The sequence below is a fragment of the Camelus ferus genome, chromosome X, assembly GCF_009834535.1.
Source record: "Camelus ferus isolate YT-003-E chromosome X, BCGSAC_Cfer_1.0, whole genome shotgun sequence".
NCBI classification, from domain to species: Eukaryota; Metazoa; Chordata; class Mammalia; order Artiodactyla; family Camelidae; genus Camelus; species Camelus ferus.
This window is the reverse complement of record NC_045732.1, coordinates 94,250,223-94,262,075: the sequence shown is the minus strand read 5'-3', so window position 1 is coordinate 94,262,075 and position 11,853 is coordinate 94,250,223.

Below are 11,853 nucleotides of genomic sequence, written 5' to 3'. Positions count from 1 at the left end.
GCTAGAAATGAGGTTCTCATTTCTTTAGAATTGTTAAATATAAAGATATTGCATACTGATTGCTTCTGATAGCTATCTTTGCTACTGCACGGCAGGGGTCTGCCTAAGAATAAAGCCAACATAGAGAAAAGCAGAGTAAGGGATGGAGAGAACTATGGGAGTCCTGCTGACTTCACCTGACCCTTGCATTTTTCAGTCATGTAAGTCAATAAAGTCCTCTGTGAATATTTGTGTGTGCAAATTAGCTTAAACTAATTTGAATTGGGTATGTGTCACTTGCAACCAAAAGAATCTTGACCAGTACAATTGCTAAAATCTAGTGAGTGCTTACTTCCTTGTAGACACCATGCTAAATTCTTTATATCCATTATCTCATTTAATCCTTCCAGTAACTTAGGCAAGCAATTTAGTATAACAGGTTACATCCTGGACTCAGACTGTTTGGATTCAAATCTCAGCTCTACCTCTTTCTTGGTTGTATGACTTAAATCAATTTACTCATACTCTCTGTGCCTCTCTTTGAAGGAGGAATATGATTATTACCAATAGTACTCAACTCAGGGTTTTTGTAATTAGTCAATAGTTTAATGTATGTACATTTCTTAGAACACTTTCTCAGTCATACCAAAGATGAGCTATTATTTCACATACTACAAATGAAGGAACTCAGTACTAGATGGGTTAATTTATCCACTTTAACACATTCAGGAAGCATCCATTTTGAGAGAAATGCTCCAGGCATCTGAAACCCTAGATTACCTCATACATTTGTGACCGCTTTTATGATAATATAGTATTCCAGGTTTCAAAGCTGAAGCTTAAGAGTTAGCTGAAGTTATAAGAGGTACACTGGAGTTTATAAAGTAATCAGTATAATTGTCTCTTAAAATTGAAAAGATTATTTAGCCTTCAAGCAGCCAGTGGATACTTTAAGTTGCACAGTAAATACTAACATGCAAGTGACTTGGAGAGAATACTGAAAAAGATAGTGACAGCTAATATATCAATGGACATAATCATAGGGTATTTACTGAGGAAACATTTAAACATTGTGTTCTGTTTGTCCTTATGATTATACTTTTGCTTCTCATATTATGCATTTTGATTCTTGGTTTAGGAAATACAACAATAGTAGCTACAATAGGGTATTTAAGTCGACTGTAAGATCTGGTTCGTTAAGTTGAAGAGATACACTCTGGAAGACTAGAAGGAAAGTATGTTGCGTTAATAATTTTCAGTTTTATGTCAGTTCTAATGATCCTACTAGTGTTTTCTTCTAAGGGATGATATTCCATGTCATTCAACTGTTAGTTATAGTACATAGTTTTCAGCAGATACTTCACCAGCCTTCTCTAGGCACTCTGTAATTGATCAGTTTTGCTCTTAAAATGGGGCACCTGAATAAAAAAGTTATATGTTCAGATGTATAAGTCATCCAGAGGGAAATGATGCTATTAAGCCCTGTGACCTTATTAGCTTAATGTTAAATTTTCATTATAATTTTTTTCAGACCCATGACATAGTTGGTTATATGGGATTTATCACCAATCTACAAAGTGGCTGCACCAGTTTATACTCCGACCAGCAGTGTATGAGAGCTTTCCCACATTCTTCTCAATAATTGACTCTGTCAGACTTTATAATTGTTGCCAATTGCAGGAGGAAAATACTATCTTACTTTTATTTTAACTTGTATTTTCCTAATTCGTAAAGATAATCTAGGTTTTCTACCTTGAGTTGCCATTTCCCTTTTCCCTGTTGGGTGTTTTGTTTTCTTGTTGGTTTCTAGGGGTTCTTTATATATTCTAGATACTACAACTTCGTTAAATAGGTTGGAAATATTTTCTCCCAGTATCTGACTTGGCTTTTAACTTTATACTCTCCTTCTTTTAATTATCCTTTACCTATATATCAGAGATTAGCAAAGTGGGTCAAATTCAAGCATCAGTCTATTTATGAATAGCCCATGAGCTACTAATTTTTTGTTCATTTTTAAGGGTTGCAATATACATATATACATATATACACACACATATATATGACACAGACTGCATGTGGTGTACAAAACCTAAAATATTTATTATTTAACCCTTTACAGAAAGTTTGTGGACCCTTGCCATTGATTATAACAATATTCTTCTAACATTTATTCAGATGCTTTTAATTATTTTTCATATGGTATCTCTAAAGCCCCTGTAGTTTATTTTGAGGTTCAATTTGAGAAAGAAATCTGGTTTTTTAAATGGGAAATGAGTTTCCATAATACAGTTGAATGGTCTATGCTTCCCTTTTGATTTGTAACACTACTTCTCTCATATGCTCATATATTTTCTTCCATATACTCACAAGTTTTAATCTATCTCCCAGTTCTTCATTCTGTTCCATTGGTCTGTTTGCCCATCCCTATACCGATATCATATTTTTAATTACTATAGCTTCATAATAAACCTTTTTTAAACTTTTTTTATTGAGTAATAGTCATTTTACAATGTTGTGTCAAATTCCAGTGTAGAGCACAATTTTTCAGTTATACATGAACATACATATATTCATTGTCACATATTTTTTTGCTGTGAGCTACCATAAGATCTTGTATATATTTCCCTGTTCTATACAGTATAATCTTGTTTATCTATTCTACATTTTGAAATCCTACTCTGTGCCTTCCCACCCCCCACCCCCTTGGCAACCACAAGTTTGTATTCTATGTCTATGAGTCTGTTTCTGTTTTGTATTTATTTATTTATTTATTTTAGATTCCACATATGAGCGATCTCATATAGTATTTTTCTTTCTCTTTCTGGCTTACTTCACTTAGAATAACATTATCCAGGGACATCCATGTTGCTGCATATGGCATTATTTTTTATGGTTGAGTAGTATTCCATTGTATAAATATACCATGGCTTCTTTATCCAGTCATCTGTCGTTGGACATTTAGGCTGTTTCCATGTCTTGGCTATTGTAGATAGTGCTGCTATGAACATTGGGGTGCAGGTGTCATTTTGAAGTAGGGTTCCTTCTGGATATATGCCCAGGAGCGGGATTCCTGGGTCATATGGTAAGTCTATTCCTAGTCTTTTGAGGAATCTCCATACTGTTTTCCACAGTGGCTGCACCAAACTGCATTCCCACCAGCAGTGTAGGAGGGTTCCCTTTTCTCCACAGCCTCTCCAGCATTTGTCCTTTGTGGACTTTTGAATGATGGCCATTCTGACTGGTGTGAGGTGATACCTCATTGTAGTTTTGATTTGCATTTCTCTGATAATTAGTGATATTGAGCATTTTTTCATGTGCCTATTGATCATTTGTATTTCTTCCTTGGAGAATTGCTTATTTAGGTCTTCTGCCCATTTTTGGATTGGGTTGTTTGTTTTTTATTATTAAGTCATATGAGCTGCTTATATATTCTAGGATCAAGCCTTTGTCGGTTTCATTATTTGCAAAAATCTTCTCCCATTCCGTAGGTTGTCATTTTGTTTTACTTATGATTTCCTCTGCTGTGCAGAAGCTTGTAAGTTTCATTAGGTCCCATTTGTTTATTCTTGCTTTTATTTCTATTGCTTGGGTAGACTGCCCTAGGGGAAGATTTTTGAGATGTATGTGAGATAATGTTTTGCCTATATTTTCTTCTAGGAGGTTTATTGTATCTTGTCTTATGTTTAAGTCTTTGATCCATTTTGAGTTTATTTTTGTGTATGGCGTGAGGGAGTGTTCTAGCTTCATTGATTTACATGCTGCTGTCCAGTTCTCCCAACATCATTTGCTGAAGAGGCTGTCTTTATTCCATTGTATGTTCTTGCCTCCTTTGTCGAAGATTAGTTGAACAAAAGTTTGTGGGTTCATTTCTGGGCTCTCTGTTCTGTTCTATTGGTCCGTATGTCTGTTTTGTTACCAGTACCATGCTGTTTTGATTACTGTAGCTCTGTAGTATTGTCTGAAGTCTGGGAGAGTTATTCCTCCAGCCTCTTTCTTTTTCTTCGGTAATGCTTTGGCAATTCTAGGTCATAATAAATCTTGATATATGGTAGAGCCAGTTTGCCATCTATGTTGTTCCTTTTCAGAACTGTTATTGATATTTTGGATCTTCACTCTTCCATATCATTCAGTTTAGAATTAGTAAGTCTAGTTCCATGAAAAGCCCTGTTAGGATATTGAGTGGAACTACATTAATCTTTTAAACAGAGCTAATTTGGGTAAAAAATAACATTATAATATAGAATCTTTCCAGATGTATTTCTAAGTATATCATAGTTCCAGAGTTTTTTGGTTTTTGTTTTGTTTTGTTTTTGCTATTATAAAATCAGATTTTTTTTTTTTACTATTACATTGTCTGATTGGTCACTACTGTTGTATAGTACTGTTGATTATTGTTTGTTGATTTTGTATTCAGCAGATTTGCTCAAGCCTTTTATTAGTTATAAAATATGTAGATTCTTAGATTTACAATGTAAAAAATGATTTCAACTACTAATAACAATTAGTTTTCCCTAATTCTTTCAAATCGTGTCATCCTCTTTCCCCATGTATCAGCTAGTCTATCCACTAAAACATTTAGTAAATATGTTAGCAGAAGTCCTTGTTATATTCTGATTTCCATGACTGTACTCAAGTTTCACTATTAGTTATGATGTTGGGTATAGAATTTTGTTATATATATTTTGTCAGTTCAGAAAAAATCCTTTCTACTCCTTTTTCTAAAATTGAAGTATAGTTGGTTTACAATGTTGTGTTAATTTCTGGTGATTCAGTTATACATATATATGTATACATTCCTTTTCATATTCTTTTTCATTATAGGCTACTACAAGGTATTGAATATAATTCCTTGTGCAGTACAGTAGGACCTTGTTGCTTATCCTTCTATTCCTTTTTAAACACATTCATTTAAATGTTCTTTATGGGATATTGTTCTATTTTGTGAAACTCCTTACAAATAGATTTTCCCATTTGTTAGCTATTTTTTGTAACAGTGTTTTCCTCACTACTGTGAACTTTTAGTTTACAGGCTTATCTTGGTTGGGGCTTTCTTCTGTTCTTTTCACTTTTTTTTTTGATTAGTGTGTTTCTCTCCCTTTTCTGATCTCTTTATGTCTAGGGATTTTATATTTGCCTCCAGTAAGCCTGTTAGACTTCTCAGATTAAAACCAAGTTTTAATTTATTGGCTGGAGATCTCTCATTCTGGAGAAAAATAGCAGAGTTTATTCTAGAGCAGAAAGCAACTTGCTCCCTCCTGCATCCTTTGGAAACAGATTGACAATGGCTATAACCACTGACAGTGACCCCAGAATTTTGTAGCCAGACACCCAGCTTCCAGATATCCCACTCAGCCTGGAGAGACTTCAGTTTCAGGAGTCGAGCTGTGTGACATCTTTTTCTGGGTATAGCTTCAGAGACCAAAGGGTACAAATATTGAGTTCAGAGATCCAACCTCTTCTAACTAATGTATGAAATCTATTCTCTACCCAATAGCTAGTGTTCCTGTGAAAATGCAATTCAGATCATGTCATTCCCCAAAGTTCTTACACTGGCCTACATGGTTATACGTGATCTTGCCCCCAGGTTATCTCTTTGATCTCATCTCCTACACCGCTCTTACTTTTGTTCTTTGACCTCAAACTATGGAGACCTTGATGTCTTTTAAGTACAGCAACCAAGCAGGTTCCTATCTCAGGTTTTTGAAATTGTAGTTTTCTCTGTCTAGTAATTTCTTTCTCAGATATTTCCTTGGACAAACTCTCTTTTCATTCAGATCTCTGCCTAAAAGATCTGTCAACTTCTCGGAGAAACTTTCCTTGCTCGCTCACTATTCTCTCATTCTGCTTTATTCTTCTTCATGGCTCATATTATAACAAACCTATATTTGTGCTTATTATCTATCTCATTCATTTGAATATCAGCTCCATAAAAGCCAAGACTTCATTATAGTCACTGCTATATCCCCAGCTCCTAGAGTGGTACCTAGCACATAACATAATAAGGGCTCAATAAGTATTTGTTGAATGAATAAAGTATAATTTAATCTTCAAGGACTGTGTGAGGTCAGTGTGATTATTCCCAAAGCTTCAGAATCAATGAAGCCACTAATATTCACAGAGGTTACTTATGTAACTTGCCTAAGGCTATACTGCAAACAAGTGACAAAGCTAACTAACTTTGTTACATTACATGTCTTTCCAGAAAACAAAGGCCATCAAAATTTGATTATGAGTAATGGGTATCCATAGGTATCCCTAATCACCTCATTTATGTTTTTCTTACATTATAAATTAGTTCCTATAAGAATTTTGCTTAAAAACTCTTCAATACTTTTCCATGCACTTAGAACAAAATCCAGACTTTCAGCATGGCCTTGAAGTCCTTGCATGGTGATATCCAGCTTCACTGTCTTCCTTTTACTGACAACGTTCTAGCCATGCAGACCTTTTTTCTTTTTATTGAGATACGCCAAGTTCTTGCCTCCTCCAACTTTATACCAGAGTTTTACATTTGCTGTTTTCTCCTCTTGAAGAATTTCCCTAAGTTGTTTCATAACTGGTCTCATATTCTGATCTTAACTCAGAGAGGACTTCCCTGATCATCTTAGCTAACTCTCCCATCCCCACTCTCATCCCTCTCTATCCCAGTTTTATTTTCCTCATGACACTTATTGCTATTTAAAATTATCATTTATTTTCATTTATTTATTTGTGGTTTTCTCTTCCTGTCTTCACTACATTATAAGCTCCCTAAAGATAGGAACCTTGTCTGTCTTTTTATTGTTATATCGCTAGCACCTAGAATAGTGACTGGCACAAAGGAGGCACATAGAAATAATTATTAGATGATGATAACAGTAATCATTTGTTGAGTTCTTGCCATGTAACATGTACTGTATTGAGCCCTTTATCTATATTATTCCTCAAAAATATAATGAATTTAAAAAAAATCTGGTTGGTGTTCGTATTTTCCTTATTATCTGTTTTTTTATTGAAGTACAGTCGACTTACAGTATTATTTGGGTTTCAGATATAAAACATAATGATTCACAATGACTAAATATTCATTTCATTTATATTTATTATAAAATGTTGGTTATATTTCCCCTGCTGCACAGTATACCCTTGTAGCTTATTTTAAAAATACAATAATCAATTATACTTCAGTAAAATACAGTGGGGTTGATACAATTTTTAGATCTATTTTACAGGCAGTGAAACTGAGAAACAGAGTCAGTGGTCTACCTGAGATCATGCAGCTAAGGAGTGAATGCATGACAAGAATCTAGGCAATTTAGTTTGAGTTGTAGTGCTCTTAAACTCAATTTAAAATGAAAGAATACATACATGTTTTAGTTAATGAGTTTTGTACTCAGAATATCTCAGAATTGTGATCATGCCTCCATGTTATATTCCAGCTTAAATGGTGGAACATACTTTACGTTGGGTGGAATTAATCAGTTCTGAGGAGCACAGAGGAAGGTGTATTGGAGAAGCCTGTTGGAATTGATCTTTCTAAAGTCTCTGGCTCTTCTTAGGTTTGCCCAAATTGCCAAGATTCTGCAATTTCCCAGTTAATACATCAGTCTTATTCTGAGAAGGAAGGAGATCAGAAACTGGACTATTTTAGTATAGCAATCTACATATGAAATATTTTCTTCTTTAATGGAAACTTAGAGATGTCAGTTAGACAATCTCACTTTTATCCATCTGTTTCTAGCTTGACAACCCTAGATGTGACCTTCCTCTTTCCTGTTGTAATTTATTATACACTGCATAGAATAACCAAGACATCATCTTATTCTGAAATTTGTAACCATTTTCTATTGACTATCACCCACGAGATATATTGGTTTTATGCCAAGAGGGAAGAGACAATATTCTGAAAAACAACAACAACAACAAAACCCTTGTTTTCCTAGCTCTGTACATGGATGGCCAGCTTCCCATCTAGAGAGGCATGAATCCTCACTATGCTTCACCTAATCTTGATTCAACTAATTCCACTTGTGGCAATTGTATCCTTATACCTCATACCAATTACTCTGTTATGACCCTTTGGTTCCAAGTAGTAAAACCAGACCAAATCAAACCAGATTAGGCAAAAAAAAAAAAAAAAAAAAAAAAAAAAAAAAAAAAAAGGAGAATAAAGTGTAGGAATAAGGAATTGTCTCACAGAGTTGAAGGGCAGGTATTTACCCAGGCCTCAGACTGGAACCAAAGATTGAAAAAGTTTCAGGAAGCCCAGCTCTCATCCACTTACCTGTTTTGTTCTCTTTTCTATCTTTGGTTGGATTTTTTCTGCTTCTCCTTCCAACCGGTAAACTATGGTTACCCTTCAGCTCCTAAGTATATGTTGCATTTCCAACTAGCGACTGACTAATGTTAAGTCCTAATTCCAAATTCCTAAGTGAAAGGTTCTTATCTGAGTAACTGTGATCAGGCTTCCACATCTAGTTCCACAATTAGACACAAACAGGAGTGTGCAATAACAAACTAAAATAAATGTCTTCTGGGAGCCCACCCTGTGTATTAGTAGTGGAAATAGAAGGAAATTTTTCCTAGACAAAGCTAGATGGGCTGAGTAGACATATAATAGCCCATTCTTCTTAATCATCTTTGTTTTAGGCTACATGCCTTATTTTTTAAAAATCAAATAGACATATCTCCAAATTAACCACCCGGATAAACTAGGTCATGATTAATCACATAAAAGTTTTCTTATAAATTTATAACTATCCCAGTGCATTTAAGATATAATGTATTTGCATATAACTTTTCAGGAATTCATCTATTTCACAAAATAAAGTACACCTTTAGAGACTTGTAGAGGGTGGCATTAATGACCAGTTTTCTAAGAAAAGAGAAAATACTATTTTATACTATATTGCAAACTCTAACTTTTCAAATATAGTTTTACTTTAGTTGAATGACACAATATTTCAAAATGAGTACTTTATTACTGTTTACTTTTTTCAAGTAGAGGCAATATCTAGATTGGAGTATAATTTGGGCAATTGTTGCAGGGATCAGAATACACTATAAGGCAGTTGTTCTTGTTGATTTTATTATGCCTATGTTATGCATCTCATTTTCTCCTCAGTTGTTTGAGTAATTTTATGTAAATCAGCATTCTTTATTCATCCTCAAATTCTCATTTTCAAGTCCAAGTCTATATTTTGGAAGAAGTACAGCTTTTGGAGGCTTTTAGAAGGAAGTTGAGATACATACATGATTTCAGGAACTACCTAAATATAATTATTAGATATACGTCTGCAATGCTGACCTCTTTTCCTGTTTGTCCTACATTCTCAGTCATCCACATGATATTTCTCTTGGGAATCTAAATGATACGTCAAATTTAGTATACCCACCAACTTCCCGCCAACAGTCAAACCCCTTACTCATTTTCTCATTACAACAATAGGCTCCACCAATCTCCTAGCTTCCCAAATTCTACTGTTCTTCATCTTTCACACTATCAAGATCTGCCCATTTCCTCCTCTGAAGTACATTTTAGCTCTGTGCATTCTGCATTGATGCCACTACTGTGGTCCTTATCATCCAGTTTTTAGATTACAGCAATAGGGTCATCTCTAGCATCTCTTCACTCCAGTGTATGTTATATAATTATGAAAAGCATCTTTTAGGTTTTTTTTTATCAGATCATTCCCTATTTTCATTATTTTAAACATAAAATTTAATAATAATAAGGACAACAGCTAGCACTTGCATAATACTTAACAATGTTCTAGGGCCTCTAAAGTGCTTTACATGTACTGATTCCATTAATTTTCAGCAACCATGAGGTAGGTTACTATTATTATTCTCAATTTACAGGAACTGGAGGAACAGAGAGATTAAGTAACTTGCTTAGATTTCACAGCTAATAAATAAGTTTTCCTGTTTTATCTATTAAACTTTTCTGCTTATTACTTTTAACCACCTACCACATTTGTACCCCATGCCACCTCACTGATCTTATTTCTCCTAGAGGGAAGACATGTCCCACTGAAAGGCTGTACAAATGGAAGTTTCCATCATTAAAGCAAGGGCTTGTAAATGGCAATTATGAACCACCCAAATTGTTTAAAATACAAGCACACTCGCACTTACTGTAAGGGCAGCAGCATCTTTGTTGGGTTTCTAAATCAGTTACATACACCAATATGTTTTCAATTTTGGCCATGGCAAATCTATCCCTCATTTAAAGGTAAGAGAAAAGACTAGATCGTCATACAGATTTACAAACAGGGAGCTTGCCTTGGTGGATGTTGATGTAGACTTGACTTAACCTCTCCAGGTTTAGCAGCTGGACTCAGACACTGTAATGATTGCTGTGTCACTCTCCAATTTGTGACTAATCCAAACTGCCTCCTGTTCTTGGGGAAAATCAGTCATCTGTGAAGTAAGTGATTGGTCATATCAATTTTATGTTGCAAAGTTCCTATTTGCAAAGACCTATAGCTGCCAGCTCACCTAGAGAAAGCTGTCAGAAGTCAAACTCCTACTCCAGACCCCCTAGAGTTAGCACTGCTGGCACAGATGAGTCCTTTCTTAGCTCTCTGCATCCGCCTTGTGCCTCCTGCCATTTCTAAGCAATGTTAGATTTCTTACCAAGTAGCAATAGAGGAGATTGGATATTAAATTCTCTGAACTCCTGAAGAGAAGCAATATAATATAGTAAGGAGGATAAATAAAAAGTGGACATGAACCAAACAGAAATTGGTGTGATTTTAGGCTCTTCTATTTACTGTGTCTATCACCGAGAACAAACTAATATAATTTTCCTCAGCCTCATAGACTCATCTGTAAAATGGGGATAGGTCCTAATTTATGGGGTATGTGGTTGAAGTGACATCATAACATGTGTAAAGTACCTTTCATGATACCTAGCATTTAATAAATGGAAGATGTTACATACAAAAAGTACATTTGACATCTGTATGAAACTTCTGGTCTCCATTTGGGATATGAAAACCTGGAGAGAGCATCACTTACACCCTTATAATACCAACAAAAAAATGAACAAACTGGAAATTCAAAATTTCTTGATCCCATCACAAAACTGAGGTCACAGGGCAACCAATTAATCAACAATCTAAGAAACTAAGCCATTTTCAAGAGTAGATGGGACACAAGTTCTTTTTCTTGCTAGGGGCAGACATAGACACCTGTAAGAAGATTTCAGCTAAAATTGCTAGCAAACTGGTAATAGCCAAGTCTGAGTTAGCAAAAGAATATAGAACCTTTCAAGGCTACACAGGTAAGGGGAATGTGCACTCACTTGAAGGTTATTCTTCCTTGAACCTAAGTGGGTTAGAATAGCAAGAGTCCTGAAAAAGCACTCCTCATTGCAAAGGCCTGGGGGAGGAGAACAACAGCCACTGTGGGAAAGCCAGGAAAAGAGCAAGATCCCTCTCCGTTATAGAACACAAGACGCAAACAGTTGGCACAAATGGCAACAAACACTGTCAACCATGGGGCTTTCCTTCTCTTTGGAAAATAGGGAACGAACGTTTCTGCGAATTTGAGAATTTTCTGAGGAGTAAATGTGTTTTTGTGTGTGTCTACATGTCTTTAATTGGGCTGTTTATTTTCATGTTGTTGAGATTTGAGAGTTCTTTAAATATTTTGGATTAAAGTTATTTGTCAGATGTATGATTTGCAAGTACTTCTTGGTCTGTGACTTGTCTTCTCATTTTCTTATTCAAAGTATTTCATGGAACAAAAAATTTTAATTTGTATAAGTCACAACTTTTTTTTCTATTATGGACTGCACTTTTGGTGTCATGTCAAAGCAAAATTTACCTAACATAAGCTCACAAAACTTTCTCCTTTGATTTTTTCTGTAAGTTTTATAGTTTTACATTT